The 15,000-nt window shown below is 35.4% G+C and overlaps 1 protein-coding gene across 1 annotated transcript in view; it reads left to right on the plus strand.

Moving 5' to 3' along the window:
• LOC145248803 (uncharacterized) overlaps nt 1-15,000 on the plus strand; it is a 2,668,808-nt gene that overhangs the window by 1,554,311 nt on the left and 1,099,497 nt on the right. The gene's annotated exons all lie outside the window — the stretch shown is intronic.

Below are 15,000 nucleotides of genomic sequence, written 5' to 3' on the forward strand. Positions count from 1 at the left end.
GAGCCCCAACTTTGTCTTATTATTTATACTAAAAGTTCTCACAAAGGCCATTATCAGAGATTACTGACTATGTAACGTTGCCGTTACGCTCAAAGCATGTTCGTTACAGTTCAAACCTCTCTCGACACCCTTCCCATGCCGCCCAGCACTGTCAGAAAGGAACAAATAAACAAAAATAAATTCGACTTAGCTTTTCTTTCTTTTATAACACAAGTCATTTATCACCGTTTTTCTTTCTTCTTGTCTCGACACCAGCTTAAAGAGTCCCTCTCTGCCACTGCAGGGCCACATGTCCATCTCCCCTGATATCCGTTTTTCTTTCTGCTCCATTACACGCTAGCTGTAGACAGCCATTTCTCGTCTTCGACTTTACACATCCATCTTTTCAACCGCACATTTTTGTAAATCAAATTTCACCCCAAACAAGGTACAGTGTCACTTTGAAGTAGGGAGCTACTATCGGGGACATAAGTTGCAGGGGCTTTATGAAGGAAGATGAGTAGCAAGATGTTTGTTCACATTACACTTGAACTTCTGCATATCAGTACAGTTGGGAAAGCAGAATCCCAGAAGGGAGTTCCAAAGTCTTGCAGTTCTAAGGAAGAAACTATTGGAGTAAAAGGCTTTCTTACACCTAGGGATCTCTACTGTAAAGGGGTGGGACTTAGTTGCTTGTCGGGTTTATCGGGGGTAGTCACGTCGAGGAGGTACAAGTGCTTGTAGCTCATCAGAGCATTCTCCATTAAAGTATTTGTAGAACAGGCAGAGGGATGCAACATTTCGTCGAGGGGGCAGAGACTGAAGCCTAGATGACAGTTCAGGGCCTATCAGGTTGGCAACTCTCTTTTGAACCCTGTCCAGGAGTGAGAGACGAGCAGCAGATGCACCCGGCAAAATGTGACAACAGAACTCCATAAATGGTCGAATGGTGGCCTTATAGAGGCACAGGATACTTTCAAGCGTAAGTAATTTTCTAGCACGGTAGAGAGAGCCCAACTTCTTTGCAGCAGCCTTGGCAATTATCTCAATGCATCTATTCCAGTTCATGTTCCCTGTAAACGTTAGGCCGAGGAGTTTAAAGGAAGTACTTTCAGGTAATGTGTTCTTAGCCATTGCTATTGGTGGTAGAGAAGGTTTCTTGTAGTTATTGAAGGAAACAAGCTTAGTCTTGGCAGCATTGAATGTGACCATCCATTTTTGTCTCCATTCAACTACAGATTGGAGGTCATCCTCTAGTGTTTCTACCATTTCCTTAGATATGTGTTCATTTGTTTTCCCCTCGTGCCTGTTATAGAGAGTGGTGTCAAATATACGCATCTCTGAAACCACTTTATCAGGGAGGTCATTTATGAATATCAGGAATAATAAAGGTCCCAGGATAGATCCCTGGGGTACTCCCGCATTTATATCATATTGTTTAGATGTACAACCGTCGAGGACAATTTGGATTTTTCTCTTACTTAAGAAGGATTTAATTACATTATGTATTCTTCCAGTGATACCATATGATCTAATTTTCCTTAGAAGACTATCGTGCCATATTCTGTCAAAAGCCTTAGATATATCGAGGGCTACCGCTCTACTCTCCCCTGTTTTGTCGAGTGAACGGTATATATTTTCAGAGATTGCAGTTAAGATATCTACTGTTGAATGGCCTTGCCTAAATCAATATTGTTTGTTTGTCAGGAGTTTAGCAGCTGTTAGGTGTTGGACTAGGACTTGATTTACTAAGGACTCAAATATTTTGGTGAAAAGCGGGAGGAAGCTAATGGGGCGATAATTTAGTGGGTCAGTTCTTTCACCAGAATTCTTGAAGACTGGTACCACAGAAGCGGTTTTCCAGCAGTCGGGAAAGAAATATTCGTTAAGACATTTATTGTAAAGTTTGGAGAGAACTGCAGCAACCTCGGCAGAGCATTTTTTTAATAGCACAGCCAGGATGAGATCGGGTCCACTGGCTTTTGAGGTGTCTAGGTTTTTTATGATACCATGTACCTGAGAAGGGGTAATTTTCAAATCGTCTAGTGTGGCGTCTGTCTACAAAGGAAAGTCGAGAAGGGAGTGGTGTGCCGGGTCAATTGTGGAGTTTGAGGCAAATCGACTGGGAAGCATATTAGCCTTGTTGGTTGCCGTGCAAGCAACCTCATGATTTTTCTGCCGAACACGTGGTATCCTTTTTTTCCTTTCTCTTGTCGCACCAGCTCGTGCACACTTCCTAATTTGCATATGTGCATTTTTTTTTCGGCTATTGCTGCTAATATCCTTGGAAGCCCTTTTCTCTACCCTGCAACCCCTCTCCCACAGAAGAGACGTTGCGAGCCTATCCTTGTTTTATCGTTATTTTCATGGCAGGTGCTCGTCTGAACTCCAATCCCTGGTCCCCCCTCGCTAATCTTTCACGAAAAACACCCGTCTAGCTGAATCCACTGTGAAAAATTTTCCCCACTCTTTATCTGTGCCTAAATCAAAACGCGGATTTCATGAGCAAAGCTTCTTTCTTAGAACTGCACGCCTGTGGAACTCTGTTCCGTCTGCCTGCTTCCCTCCGGACTACAACTTGGATGTCTTCAAGTCTAATGTTAACAAATTCCTAATGAACCGCCCCCCTAATTAAACACTTCATAAAATCTCCTCACTAACGTAATGTATTTGCAATAACCCTTATCCCTGAGTGGCTTCCGGGCCTTGATAATGTGGTGATCACTGTGTAAAAAAAAAAAAAGCAAGCTATGTTAGACCTCATGCTGATACTTTTCTACACACTCATACGTGTTACAATCTGCGTGACAATTTTTCTCAGATTTCTAGAACTCTTTACTTCTTTTGATATCCTTTGCAAATGATTTTGCATTTTCGCAACAGCCACTTAATATTGACTTTTCCCTGGCAAGGACCATTAATCTTCACTGGAATTTGGATAGCAAAAGCCTCCCCGAGATCCAAGTCTTCTTTGCACTCATGCAGTGAAAGTTTGGTTAGAGTTTTTCCTCCTCAATCTTTCCATCCTTCTTGACTCTTCACGACTATTTCATATAGCGCCAATCGATGATGTCACAATATTTTTTTGCAGGAATGGAATAGATAAGTGAAACCTCAAAATTGTTAAGTTGTCTTAGTTCCATGTGATGTTCCTTCCAATTTTTTGTTTTTGTTTTACTTCGTGTGTCTGGTTAGTGTTTGTAGTTTGTGGGTTAGTTTCTGCATTAAAGAGTACACTTTAAGATTTCACTTGTTTTCATCATAACGATCTGCCTCTTGATTCTAATTTCTCCTAATCTTTTCTCTATTTTTTCACAACTGCTTTTAGTGCTCTTACAATTATGGGTATTATATTCATTTTCTTCATGTTCCATATTCCTTTCAGTTCTCCGATAAATTTAGCGTACTTGCTTCATTTTTCTTTTTTTATTTTTCCTGTTCACTCAGTGTCCTGCTGTGACGATAAAATCTACAATTTGGTAGTTTCTTTCCTTGCTAATATTACGACCCTCCCTCCCTCCTTCCCTCCCTCCCTGTTTGTTTGGATGGATTAATCTGTTATTCCTACTTCTCACTTTGAGTTCTTACACGAATCGTTACGCTCCCCCCTCCCCACACACACAAAAAAAATAGAACAGATTAATTTGGGTTTGGGTATATTAATGGGCAGATCCCATATGTAAGGAGCACCAGAAATTAGATATTTTGTCCCAATCTAAAGTGCCCTTTTTGGAAAGTGAATGTTCCACTCTGTTAAAAATCGACTTTTTATCTAACAGTGCTCTCGTGGGGAAGCAAAAAAAAAAAAAAAAAAAAAAAAAAAAAGAATAACAATGATGTGGATTGTGAGCTCGGTAAACCATCGTGCTTTCTTTTCCGTATCTGATCAAAGCACAGCCCCAAAACATGAAATTCTCTTGTTATAATCGAATACATAAGCCAGATTTCTTATTGGGGACATTTTTTTCGTCACCGTTCAACGTAGAAAAGGGTCGATTAAAATCTATGCCTATATGACTCAGCCACTTCTCGGCCGCGTTTGTGAATTAATTTAAGCAGAACAATTGACCTTGGAATAGAAGTTCAACTGGCTTTCAATGCGATGTGGGAACAGAAAACTTACAATGAAAAAGAAAAATCGACATCGTCATCGCAGATACTACGAACCTCATTTAATATTGTCCCTTTTAAGCAATTGCACCCTTTATTATAAAGTGTGTGCGTATTATATATATATATATATATATATATATATATATATATATATATATATATATAGTGTGTGTGTATTTTTATTGTATCTCTATATTCTTCTCTATTAGTATTTTATTTTTCTATATTATTTGTTCATACATTTTCTCTATTCATCTTTTTTGTTGTTCTGTATATTTCTATTTATCTCTGTTATTTATCATCTATTCCACATATATAGTATATTTTATTTTTATTTTTTTTATTTCTAGGTTAATGTTCTTATGCTAAGAATATATATATATATATATATATATATATATATATATGACCTAGCTCTTCTTGTATCTTCTGATGAGCAGCATTAAGCTTTGAAATACCATGGTCTAAAGAGTTTTCGTTATATTTCACATGTTTCCCTTTATTAATATGATGATCAAATAAAGTTTATTTAATTTTGAATTTTTATCAGTTATTTCTCATATATATACTTATATACAGTTAGGCATTTTATACGTATCGGATTTATCCCTAAACTAATTCATAATGAATTTTGAAACTCAACTGTAGGCGTAAGGGATATAAATCTCGGCTATATTTACTTGAATTTAGTTTCATGCAAAAGTAATGAAGTGGCTTGAAAGTCTTACATGCAAATTCAGATTAATTTGATTTTTGTGGAATTTTAACAATAAGTGTTCCCCAAATTTCCTTTTCTTTTTTTCACCCCAAAATAAAGCACAGTGCCCTTTTAATGTAGGGGGCTACTATATTGGACATACTTTAGCAAGAATATTATGTAGGGAGTTGAGCAGCAAGATATCTGTTTACATTACACTTGAACTTTTGCATGTCAGTACAGTCAATGAATTAGGGGCCCGGAAGGAAATTCCAAAATCTAGCAGTCTTAAGGAAGAAAGTATTTGAGTAGAAGGCTTTCTGGAATTTTGGGATTTGTACTGTGTAGGGGTGGGATTTTGCTGCTTGTTGGGTTTGTCGAGGGTATTTATGTCGAGGGGATACAAAGGGCTTGCAGTTCTTTGGAGAACCAATCGTACAATTACTTGTAAAACAGAAAGAGGGATGCAACATTTCATCGATGGGACAGAGGTTGAAGCCTAGCTGACAATGTGGGACCTATTAGGTTGGTGACTCTCTTTTGAACTCTAAGAGTGAGAGATTAGTAGCAGATGCATGAACCCAAATGTTTCTTTCAAACCTCTCCAAAATAGAAAGAAAAAACATTAAAATTTTAAAGTAATGCTATACTTATTATTTATACCTGTCCTGGGATGGGTATTTTTCTAGTAGCGTGTATATATATATATATATATATATATATATATATATATTTCATTTCATTTCATTTCATTGAACAGCAGGGATAATTCCTGTTTTTCTCTTGCGAGCTGTTATTTTTTTTCCATTTAGTGGGCTAATGTTTAAACATACTGCTTGAATGTAAATAAAAAAATGTCCATAGTTGTGAATGCTTTCGACTATCATGAGTCGTCTTCAGGCAAGTAATGAATAAAAAGAAAATTGCATTTGGTGAATTTATTGAAAAAGTCAATTAGAATCGTTTAAAATCCCTGTTGTTTAATAAAACATGCATAAAAGAAAAAAAATGTTGCTGAAAAATACTATTTTGGAATATCTTTAAACGAGATATAATGGAAGCTTATCCGAATGGTTATGAAATAATTGTAACACCAAAGGGATACATCTCTAATATAAATCTCACCTGTCTGTTTAAATGTATGTATGTATGTATGTATGTATGCCTAAAATTATCAACAGAGGCAACGGATTTTCACAAGATAGGTATCATTTTGACGCTCGACCCTTTGGAAGACAAATTTTGAAAAATGGTCTGAAAACATTAATTCCTTCACCCTCAACTGGGGACTTTTCTACAGGGAGGGGTCGCTTTTTTCACCGATATTTTCGACATCCCCTCTCCGATTGACTAGCCTTAATTTAAATCTTCGCCACTTCTGATTTGACGATGGACGCAACGGCAAAAACGTTACGTTTTTTTTTGGGGGGGTATGTTCTTTGCTTCTTTTGTGGTACGGGTTCAAGCCTGCCTGCCTGCCTACTACCTCTTTTTTTTTTTTTTTTTGCTCAACACACACCTCCAAACACCGGGCAAGTAGTATAATGAAACACATGTTGTGATATATGATGGTCTTGATTATTGTTAAATTATATATATATATATATATATATATATATATATATATATATATATATATATATATATATATATTGGTGTTGAGACAATTGATCAGGAATCAAAAAAATCAGAAGATTTTAGGATATCAGAATCAGAAAAGTTTGTGACTATTTTTCTATGCTCAAACTTTCATTCTTTTTTGTTTTTGTTTAAAACATAATTGTCCATAGCTCATATTGATGATAAAATTTATTGATTTTAAACTACCAGTAAAACTAAAATCTATAGATTGCTCTGCAAAGTGTAGTTTTACATTTACTAAACTACATGCACATATTCCATAATCCTACCCCCACGAAACACCAACTTTATATTCAGAAATGTAAAAAGAATCGGAATCAACAAAAATATTGGAATCGTTCCATCACTACTGTATGATAAAATATATACGTTAGTGCTGGTCTCTTTTTTTTTCTGAGCAGGAAATCTAGAGTCATATATAATCAAATTGATTGTTGCCGATGGATTTTAGTGAACTTCTTCATGTTCATATGCAATGGATTGCAGCGATCAAGTCTACTCTCTTCGGAAGCTTTCAACTGAAAAAAAAAAACATTTTGCCCTGCAAGCGTTCCTTCCGCTGCAATGCTTTCAAATTCTGAATGATCAATACCTACGCATTTGGGAATATCTTCTGCTTTGTCCGCGTATCAAAGAAAAGGACATCCCATGCTGCAAGGTGCCAGCAAAATGTTTCTCGTAGAAGCGTAACTTTCATCTTTGATAGGCTTTCATTACTAAAAAAAAAAAAAAAAAAAAAAAAAAAAAAGATGCTCACGCCCTTCAAACCTCCGCCTTGATCACGTTTCTGTAACCAAAATAATAGTGCCAAGAAGTGACTCAGTTTTACAGTGATCATTGGGAGGTGGTATGCTTAAGTGATGCAGGTTCAAATCCAATCAGTTTCACAATACAACGTTTCACTTCTTGAGATTTTGGCAACCTCTTGTGAGTAATCAATTCTAAAAAGAACCAGTGGAAAAAAACAATAGACTTAAGAAATTATCCACTCTATATTAAAAAAAGTCAGTAATGGTTTTGTTTTCTTTAAGTCATCAGAAATGATAATTTCTATATGAAAAATAAACTTATTGGCGTAATTTTATGATTTTATACTGTTGTATAATAGGCCGACGATAGACGGACTAGCAGTTGTGGCCAGTTTAATATATAGAATTAGAAATTGGAGCTCATTGTTTTAGATTATAAGTTATTAGCACAGGCAGGTTGTTTGTTTATGAAAAAGTGTCATAACAAAATTAGAGAGACTGGTCGAGCAGGCAAGGCAATCGTTGGATCAGCACATCACAGAACGATTCGTGGAATGTGACTTTTGGGGAAGATTGATACGAGTTAGAGAGGGTGTTTTCGGGGAGTCAGAGAGCAGATCAGAAAAAAGTCTGTCTTTGATTCCTGAGAATATGGATCAGCAGAGTTCTCGTCGCGGCTGCGAGATAGAAATAAATGGCAGCTACAACCATAGCAAAATAGAACCCCCACCACCACCAGCGTCCTTCTCAGAATGAGAAACATTGACGCGACTTTGATCAGTGAAAACCATAGCGATTGAATAAAATCCATTTGTGCAGAAAGAGATTGCATTGAGAGAGATTTTGTTCCAGATGCAATGAACAACGGGACACAAACCAGTCTGGGGCAAGGTCAAGGGGCACAAGCACAGGATATAAAAGCGCATTATGGTTTCGTTTTTGTACCCCCCCCTAAATGGTTGATGGGCCCTAATTGGGAACACTGACACGTGACAATACGTATGTTTTAATAAAATATCTCAATAAATTGCATGCATGAACACTGGCAAAACCAATTCCTTTTGTAATTTAACTGTGAAGCAGTGATTGATTTTGTTTATATATTTAGCAATGATGAGTGAAACTCGTGTGATTGCAAGAATTACAAACAGATGGAGTAAGTTCAAGGAACTTTCACTATTATCGACCAGCAGGTCAAGAAGAACTGAGGACATGTGTTGCATGGAGAGAAATATAAGAATAATACAGTTAAATTACGTTTCTGAATTTTTTAGATGAGGATTGGTTATTTGTATTATTTGGATTCTTCGGCTACAAGGACTAATGGCACAGAGTGTTTGGAAAAAAAAAAACAATTGTAAAAGTGATATTTTCCAGAACGTTGAAGGTTCAACTCTTAGTGCGGGCGACCGAAAAGTATAATTGCAAATCACTTAGGCTGACAGAACGAGAGCATGCTACCCCATGAAGTAAATAATGGATTCTGTTCGAAATTCCATCCAAATTTCCAAGTTTGACAGAAACATTCTCGAGTTCGGCAAGATACACTTGATAAAGGTCAGAAGTTACATCGATCGAAACGTTGTGAAATCGACACTCAAGATGAGAACAGTAGCCCAAAAAATTCAAATAATACGAATAACTATAGTGGATAGTAATGTGAGTTTTAAAGATAGGCTCAGTTCTGATAATACCAGCGGGAGATTAAATCTGGACAGTATTGGGAGATGTTTGCAGAACAGGAGATGGTATGACCATGTTGAAAAAGTGAATTAGAGTTCTAGTTGTGGTAGCAAGTTCAGTTTGCAGGGGAAGGGCAAGGAAAACCTGAGATGAAGTGATGCAAATAGGCTCTAGGGATAAATAAAGACATGACTAGAAATGTGTTTGTTTGCAAGTCAATGTGTAAAAAGATGTTCAATAAATGCCAGCATATAAAACAGGTGTTAAACCAACGATGATAATAATTTCACGATATTCTATATAGAGATAAACCGTAATAACCAGATATATTCTGACACTACATTAACCAGATTACTTAGATAAATACCTTTACAGTTTTAACAAGAGCTACCATATCATAGGGTCTCCATTCACGCTGAACGTCTACAAAATACCCAGCAGCAATATGTTATATATGAAAGATGCCGCTGTGGAATTTCCACAGGTCTCACTAGTTTTTAGTAAAAGTTATTATATTTTTTGTCACACTTTACTTTTTGCTTAATTTCGGATAATAAAACATCCACCATCAAAGCAAGAATAATTAGAAATAATAAGGGCTTCAACATATTTTATTTTATTTATATGCATAAGAAGGCTGTAGCCATGTAGAAAACCAAGATAGTGAAGTGACGTACAAAAAAAAAATAAACAAATGAATGAAGGTCTTGTTGATTTTATAAATCTTTGTATATCTATTTTTTTTTAATCATTAACATATATAAATCAGTAAATATGAACTTACTGTTGAATATCGTCAGGATAGGAAATGTCTTTGATATTTTGAGAATATCTTTTTTCATTTTATTTTTTTTTTGTTTGTTTCGTAATTATTGTCATTTGTTCGTGGTGTTTTTGGATCAACGGTCAGATGTTATTAAAAACGATGTAATAACAACCAACATGAGATCACTAGTCCGAAACACGTGAATAATTTAAATTAATGCTCATGTATTAGTTTATTAAAGAATTTAGGTGAAATTCGAAACTTGCATGCCAAGTTCACAGTCCGTGTATTTGCACCTCCTTCTCGTCGAAATAGAGCACAAATAAACACACTTTTGTTTTACTAATCTTAATCTTTTTTTTTTTCCATTTATGCTTCATTCTTTCTCCATCTTCATTATTTTCCTTACCAGTTATCAAGGCTAAAAAACACTCGAGCAGAAGAGTTAACGCGAAAGATATTTCAATGATTATGAATATTCTGAGAGGATTGAAAATATCCACGAAAGGCAAAATCAAAATGGCCAATCCGGGAAATATCAATTCTTCCTTTTTTGTCAAAAACATTCATGGAAAGTAAAGAGGAAAAGACAAAAAAAGGGGGAAGCAAAAAAAGGGAGAAGAGGCTGTGGAAAGTAAGCCAAAGTTTCATTTTTTACTCAACTCTGATTTATTTTTTCAAAAAGTCTGATAATTATCTGGTTTAATTAGGGCTTTAAAATATGTTATAAACTGACTTACCTCCTCAGGAGGGCAGTACTTCTATGAGGTTTGTGGTTATGTTGGGTGGAGCCGAACGCCTTTTGATGGTCAGGAACAGTTATTAATGTAAGCACAATTCCATCAGAACTTGTGCATGCATGAGCGCACCACGGGCAACAGGCAATTAACTTGACCCTTCTCCCTTTTATGAAACAGTGAGAGGTACTGTTTGGGGTAATTACTCCTTTACATTTGTTTGCAGATTATGGGGACAGTTCATTGATGGGTATTTTTTTCTTTTTCAGTCAAAGCTTTGAGATTCTCCTCCTTTTTCTTTGTCCTTTTTATTTTTCATTGACTTTTATTATTGGAAGGATACAAATAGTTTCTGTTCAGTCACCCATGTTGTCCTCTTCAGTTTTCATAAACTTTGTTTTGTAATGGTCGTTAAGTCCTCTTTTTCTGAGTCACAAAAGGAAAAGGGAAAGCTAATCCTAATAAAAATGAGTGATCAAAGATTCGGATCATTTATTAGAAAAATATTTGGACTTTTTTTTCTCATAACTTCTTCTTTCTTGTTTTTTTGTTTTGTTTTCGAGTTGTTTTTTTTTTCTCATAACTCACTTTTTTTGTGTTCATTGTTGATCTCTTTGTTAATGTCTTTTTCTTTCAGATTTCTTTTAGATATTTTTTTTTAATTTCTTCTTTGCTCTATTTTCTCTTTCCTCTTTATCATTTCTTTTTCCTATCTCCTTTCTCCATCTTTTCATATTTTCTCCATCTTTTTTTCCTCAGCTTTCCATCTTTTTTTCTTCATCTCTTCTCCATCTCTTTTCTTCATCTTTTTTCTTTATTTCTTTTCGTCCTTTTCATTTTTTCTTCCTTTCTTCTTCATCTATTTTTGTCCTTCATCTATTTTCATTCTTTCTTCTTCATCTATTTTCATTCTTTCTTCTTCATCTATTTTCATTCTTTCTTCTTCATCTATTTTCATTCTTTCTTCTTCATCTATTTTCATTCTTTCTTCTTCATCTATTTTCATTCTTTCTTCTTCATCTATTTTCATTCTTTCTTCTTCATCTATTTTCATTCTTTTTTCTCCATCTTTTTATCATCCTGTCTTTATCTTTTTTTTTGTCCTTTCTTCTCCATCTTTTACCCGTCTTTTCTTGTACATCTTTTATCCACCCTTTCTTCTACATCTTCCCTTTCATCTTTCCTTCTCAAGTTTCTAACTATTTCGACCTTTGTAACTGTAAGAATAAAATAAAACTTATTTATTAACAATAAATCAAAGAATGCATTATTAATTTATTTACTATTAGAATTCCATTTGCTGGTGGGACCATTTTTCTTTACATTTGTTGATCATAAAAAGATGACTTCCTTCTGAAAGACATTTAGAGAAGAATGGAGTATATTTGCAAATGAATTGAATTTTATTTTATCATTCGTAACAACAGAGGCCAACGTTAAAGAAAATAAAATAGATATTCTGAATGGAATATTGATATTGCAGAATAGAAGCTATGAATGGCACAGAGAAATTGACATAATTTTTTTATAATTTCAGGTGAGGCTGGGAGAAAATTCACATTTGTACTGTCATTATTTTTTTGTTTCCTATATTAAGTGACAACTAATTTCTTATTAAATTGTCGTTTTTTTTTTGTTTGTACGACTTTATGTATTGTCTTATAAATGAAAACCAATTTCGGATATCATACTTGCGGACCCACTAAAACTATATCCATAGGCTTCAGGACTCACTAAATTGAAAAGCTATTAACATCACTAAGTGTGTTTATTATGTAAATAGAGATGTTTATAATGTAATGTTGTGTATACATTTATATATTTGCACAGGATCAGAATTAATTTTGGAACCCAGCAGATAAGTGTAAGGAGTCGTAATATGATGTATATATTAAATTCAATTTAATGATTTCTAAAAGAGGTAAAAATGAGGTAAAATTCCTTTGTGAAAATTTACATAGTTTAGATTTTGTGAAATATTAACAATAGATGTAAGATATATTAATATATATTCCTCCAAATTTCAATTTCTTTAGGGCATTTTAAAGGAATTTTAGGAGGGATAATCTGGATGCAGTCTTCCATTTGAAAAATGAAATATTTCAGATTTGCATCAAATTTTATCAATAGTCATTAGACCTCAATTAAGAAAGCTTCTCTCAATTTCAATTTTCTCTTGAGAACGCTTAAACTTAGATACATTTTTTTATAACGAAAATCATGCAATGGATTTTGCTGAAGATTAGAATAAGTAGTCCAGACACACGAGGTGCCTTTTCGTACGGACGCTTTTAATCATAGTACGCACATGAAACTCTAACCCCCTTCGAAGTGATCTCCTCTGGCTGTAATGCACTTGTTGTACCATTCCAACAACTTCTTGAAGGCCCCATGGAAGTCTTCTTTTGTGAGTGTCAATGACAATCATCACAGCCTCTTTGAACTCCTCAATTGTCTCAGCCTCTAAGGTTTTTTTGCGCTTAGGGAATAACGTAAAGTCACTGGGAGCAAGATCTGGTATATAGGGAGGATGAGGAACTGTCTTGACGCTCATCTTGGTCAAATAGTTTGTGACAAGGATGGAGTTATGGGTTGGAGCATTTGTGCAAATCTTCTGCATCTTCAGTTCGTTGTGAATAATTGTGTTTACAGTTCCCACACTGACATCAAACTGTGCACTTATTGTCTCTATAGACACATGACAGTTTTTAAGCATGAAAATCTTTATTTGGCTCATCAACTTGGCGTTCTGACTTCATTACTCCTCCCACACTTCTCATCATCCCTCACAGACTTCCTGCCTTCCTTGAATCTCTTATACCACTCACAAACTGATGCTTGATTCATGCAAGATGGTCCAAAAGCAGTCTGAAGCATTCCATACATTTCTGTGGCATTTTTTTAAAGTTTAAAACAGAATTTTATTGCATGTCGTTCTTTTAAAGTGTCCTTATGTCCAGATTGCATTTTTGAAATTCATCACCTGTGATGACAATTGGGCTTTAGTAGGGTGTATTCTAATTTCTGCTGTAGCTGTTCATTGAAACCTGAAATCATAAAACATGGGCAGTCATCTCGTGAGATGCATAACAATATCATAAAAATTTCAAAAGTCTACGCCAATTGAAAATGCGTGTACAAAAAAAATGTCTGGAAACTTATTGAAGGCACCTCCTAATATTTAGTATTCTTAAATGTTGTTTTTAACCTTTGTAAGAGGACATAAAATTGGTGCAAATCTGTTTTTTTTGAGAGATTAATTTTGTCATACTTGGTACTGATATTCCTAGGGTGTGTGTGTGTGTGTGTGTGTGTGTGTGTGTGTGTGTGTGTGTGTGAGTGAGGATAATCTCAAAGGTTTGACTGGAAAAAAAAAGCCCATCATATATATGGCATAATCACGTTGACACTCTGTTTCTCGCCAGGTCACCGAAATTAAGCAACATTGAGCTTAGCTAATACCAGACAAATGACTATTTGGGAATTCTAGACACTATATGTTCTCTCTGTTTATGTAAGCATTGATTCCAGTCATCCTGAACCTCCACTTGCTACTGGTATTTAACAACGCCAACTCAGGAGAGGTGTGGTTGGAGATTGTGCAACTCTTGCCACAAAAATTCCATGTGCAGGCACCCTTACGATGGGTATCCATAGTCTGTCATGACTAAAATAAGCTACTATATATATATATCTATATACATGTGTGTATGTGTGTGTGTGTTTGTTCTAGCAAATCACCACTTATCAAGACCCAAAGACAACTGAAGGAAAAGCATTAAAGAGTCAGGTAAACGGTATCGATTGGGTATGATGGTTGTAATTGGACAGAAATCGATTATTTAAGATTGTATTTGGAAAAAAAACATGTTCCAGCTAGCTGGGAAGCAGCACCATGATATTATGTTCTACAGAATGATAGTTCTTGGAAAGAAATACTACATATGTGTGTACATAGGTTTAGAATATATATTACGTATAGAGGTACATACTTAAACAAATATCCAGTAAATGTTGTCACATTTGGGCTGGTCATCTGTTATTATCTCACTTATGGACAGGGTTCAAAAGAGAGTTGCCAGCCTAATAGGTCCGAAAATGTCCGCTAGGCTTCAACCGAATGATGAATGACATGTTGCATAATTCTGCCTGTTTTACAAGTATTTTAATGGTATGTGCTTCATTGAACTACAAGCCCTTGTACTTCCTCGACATAAATACCCCTGACAAACCCAAAAAGCAGCAAAATACAACCCCTACACAGTACAGATCCCCATATGCCAGAAAGGTTTCTACTCTAATAGTCTCTTGCCTAAAACTGCGAGACTTTGGAATTCCCTTCCGGGTTCCTGTTTCCATGACTGTACTGACATGTACAAGTTCAAGTGTAAAGTAAACGGACATCTTGCTGCTCAACTCCCTACATAGTATCCCTACAAATTATGTCCCACATAGTAGATCCCTACGTCAAAGTGACTGTGTCTTTTTGGGGTGCAAATGCAATAATATATATATATATATATATATGCGTTACCTCTTAGTCAATGGGGCTGTATCGTAGTACTCATTAGTAGAGGAAATTTTGTAAATTGCATTACTTAAGGGGACGGCTCATCAAGAACTTGTTTACGTTGA

Source organism: Euprymna scolopes, chromosome 27, assembly GCF_053919585.1.
Source record: "Euprymna scolopes isolate OS-2025 chromosome 27, ASM5391958v1, whole genome shotgun sequence".
Classification (NCBI taxonomy): Eukaryota; Metazoa; Mollusca; class Cephalopoda; order Sepiida; family Sepiolidae; genus Euprymna; species Euprymna scolopes.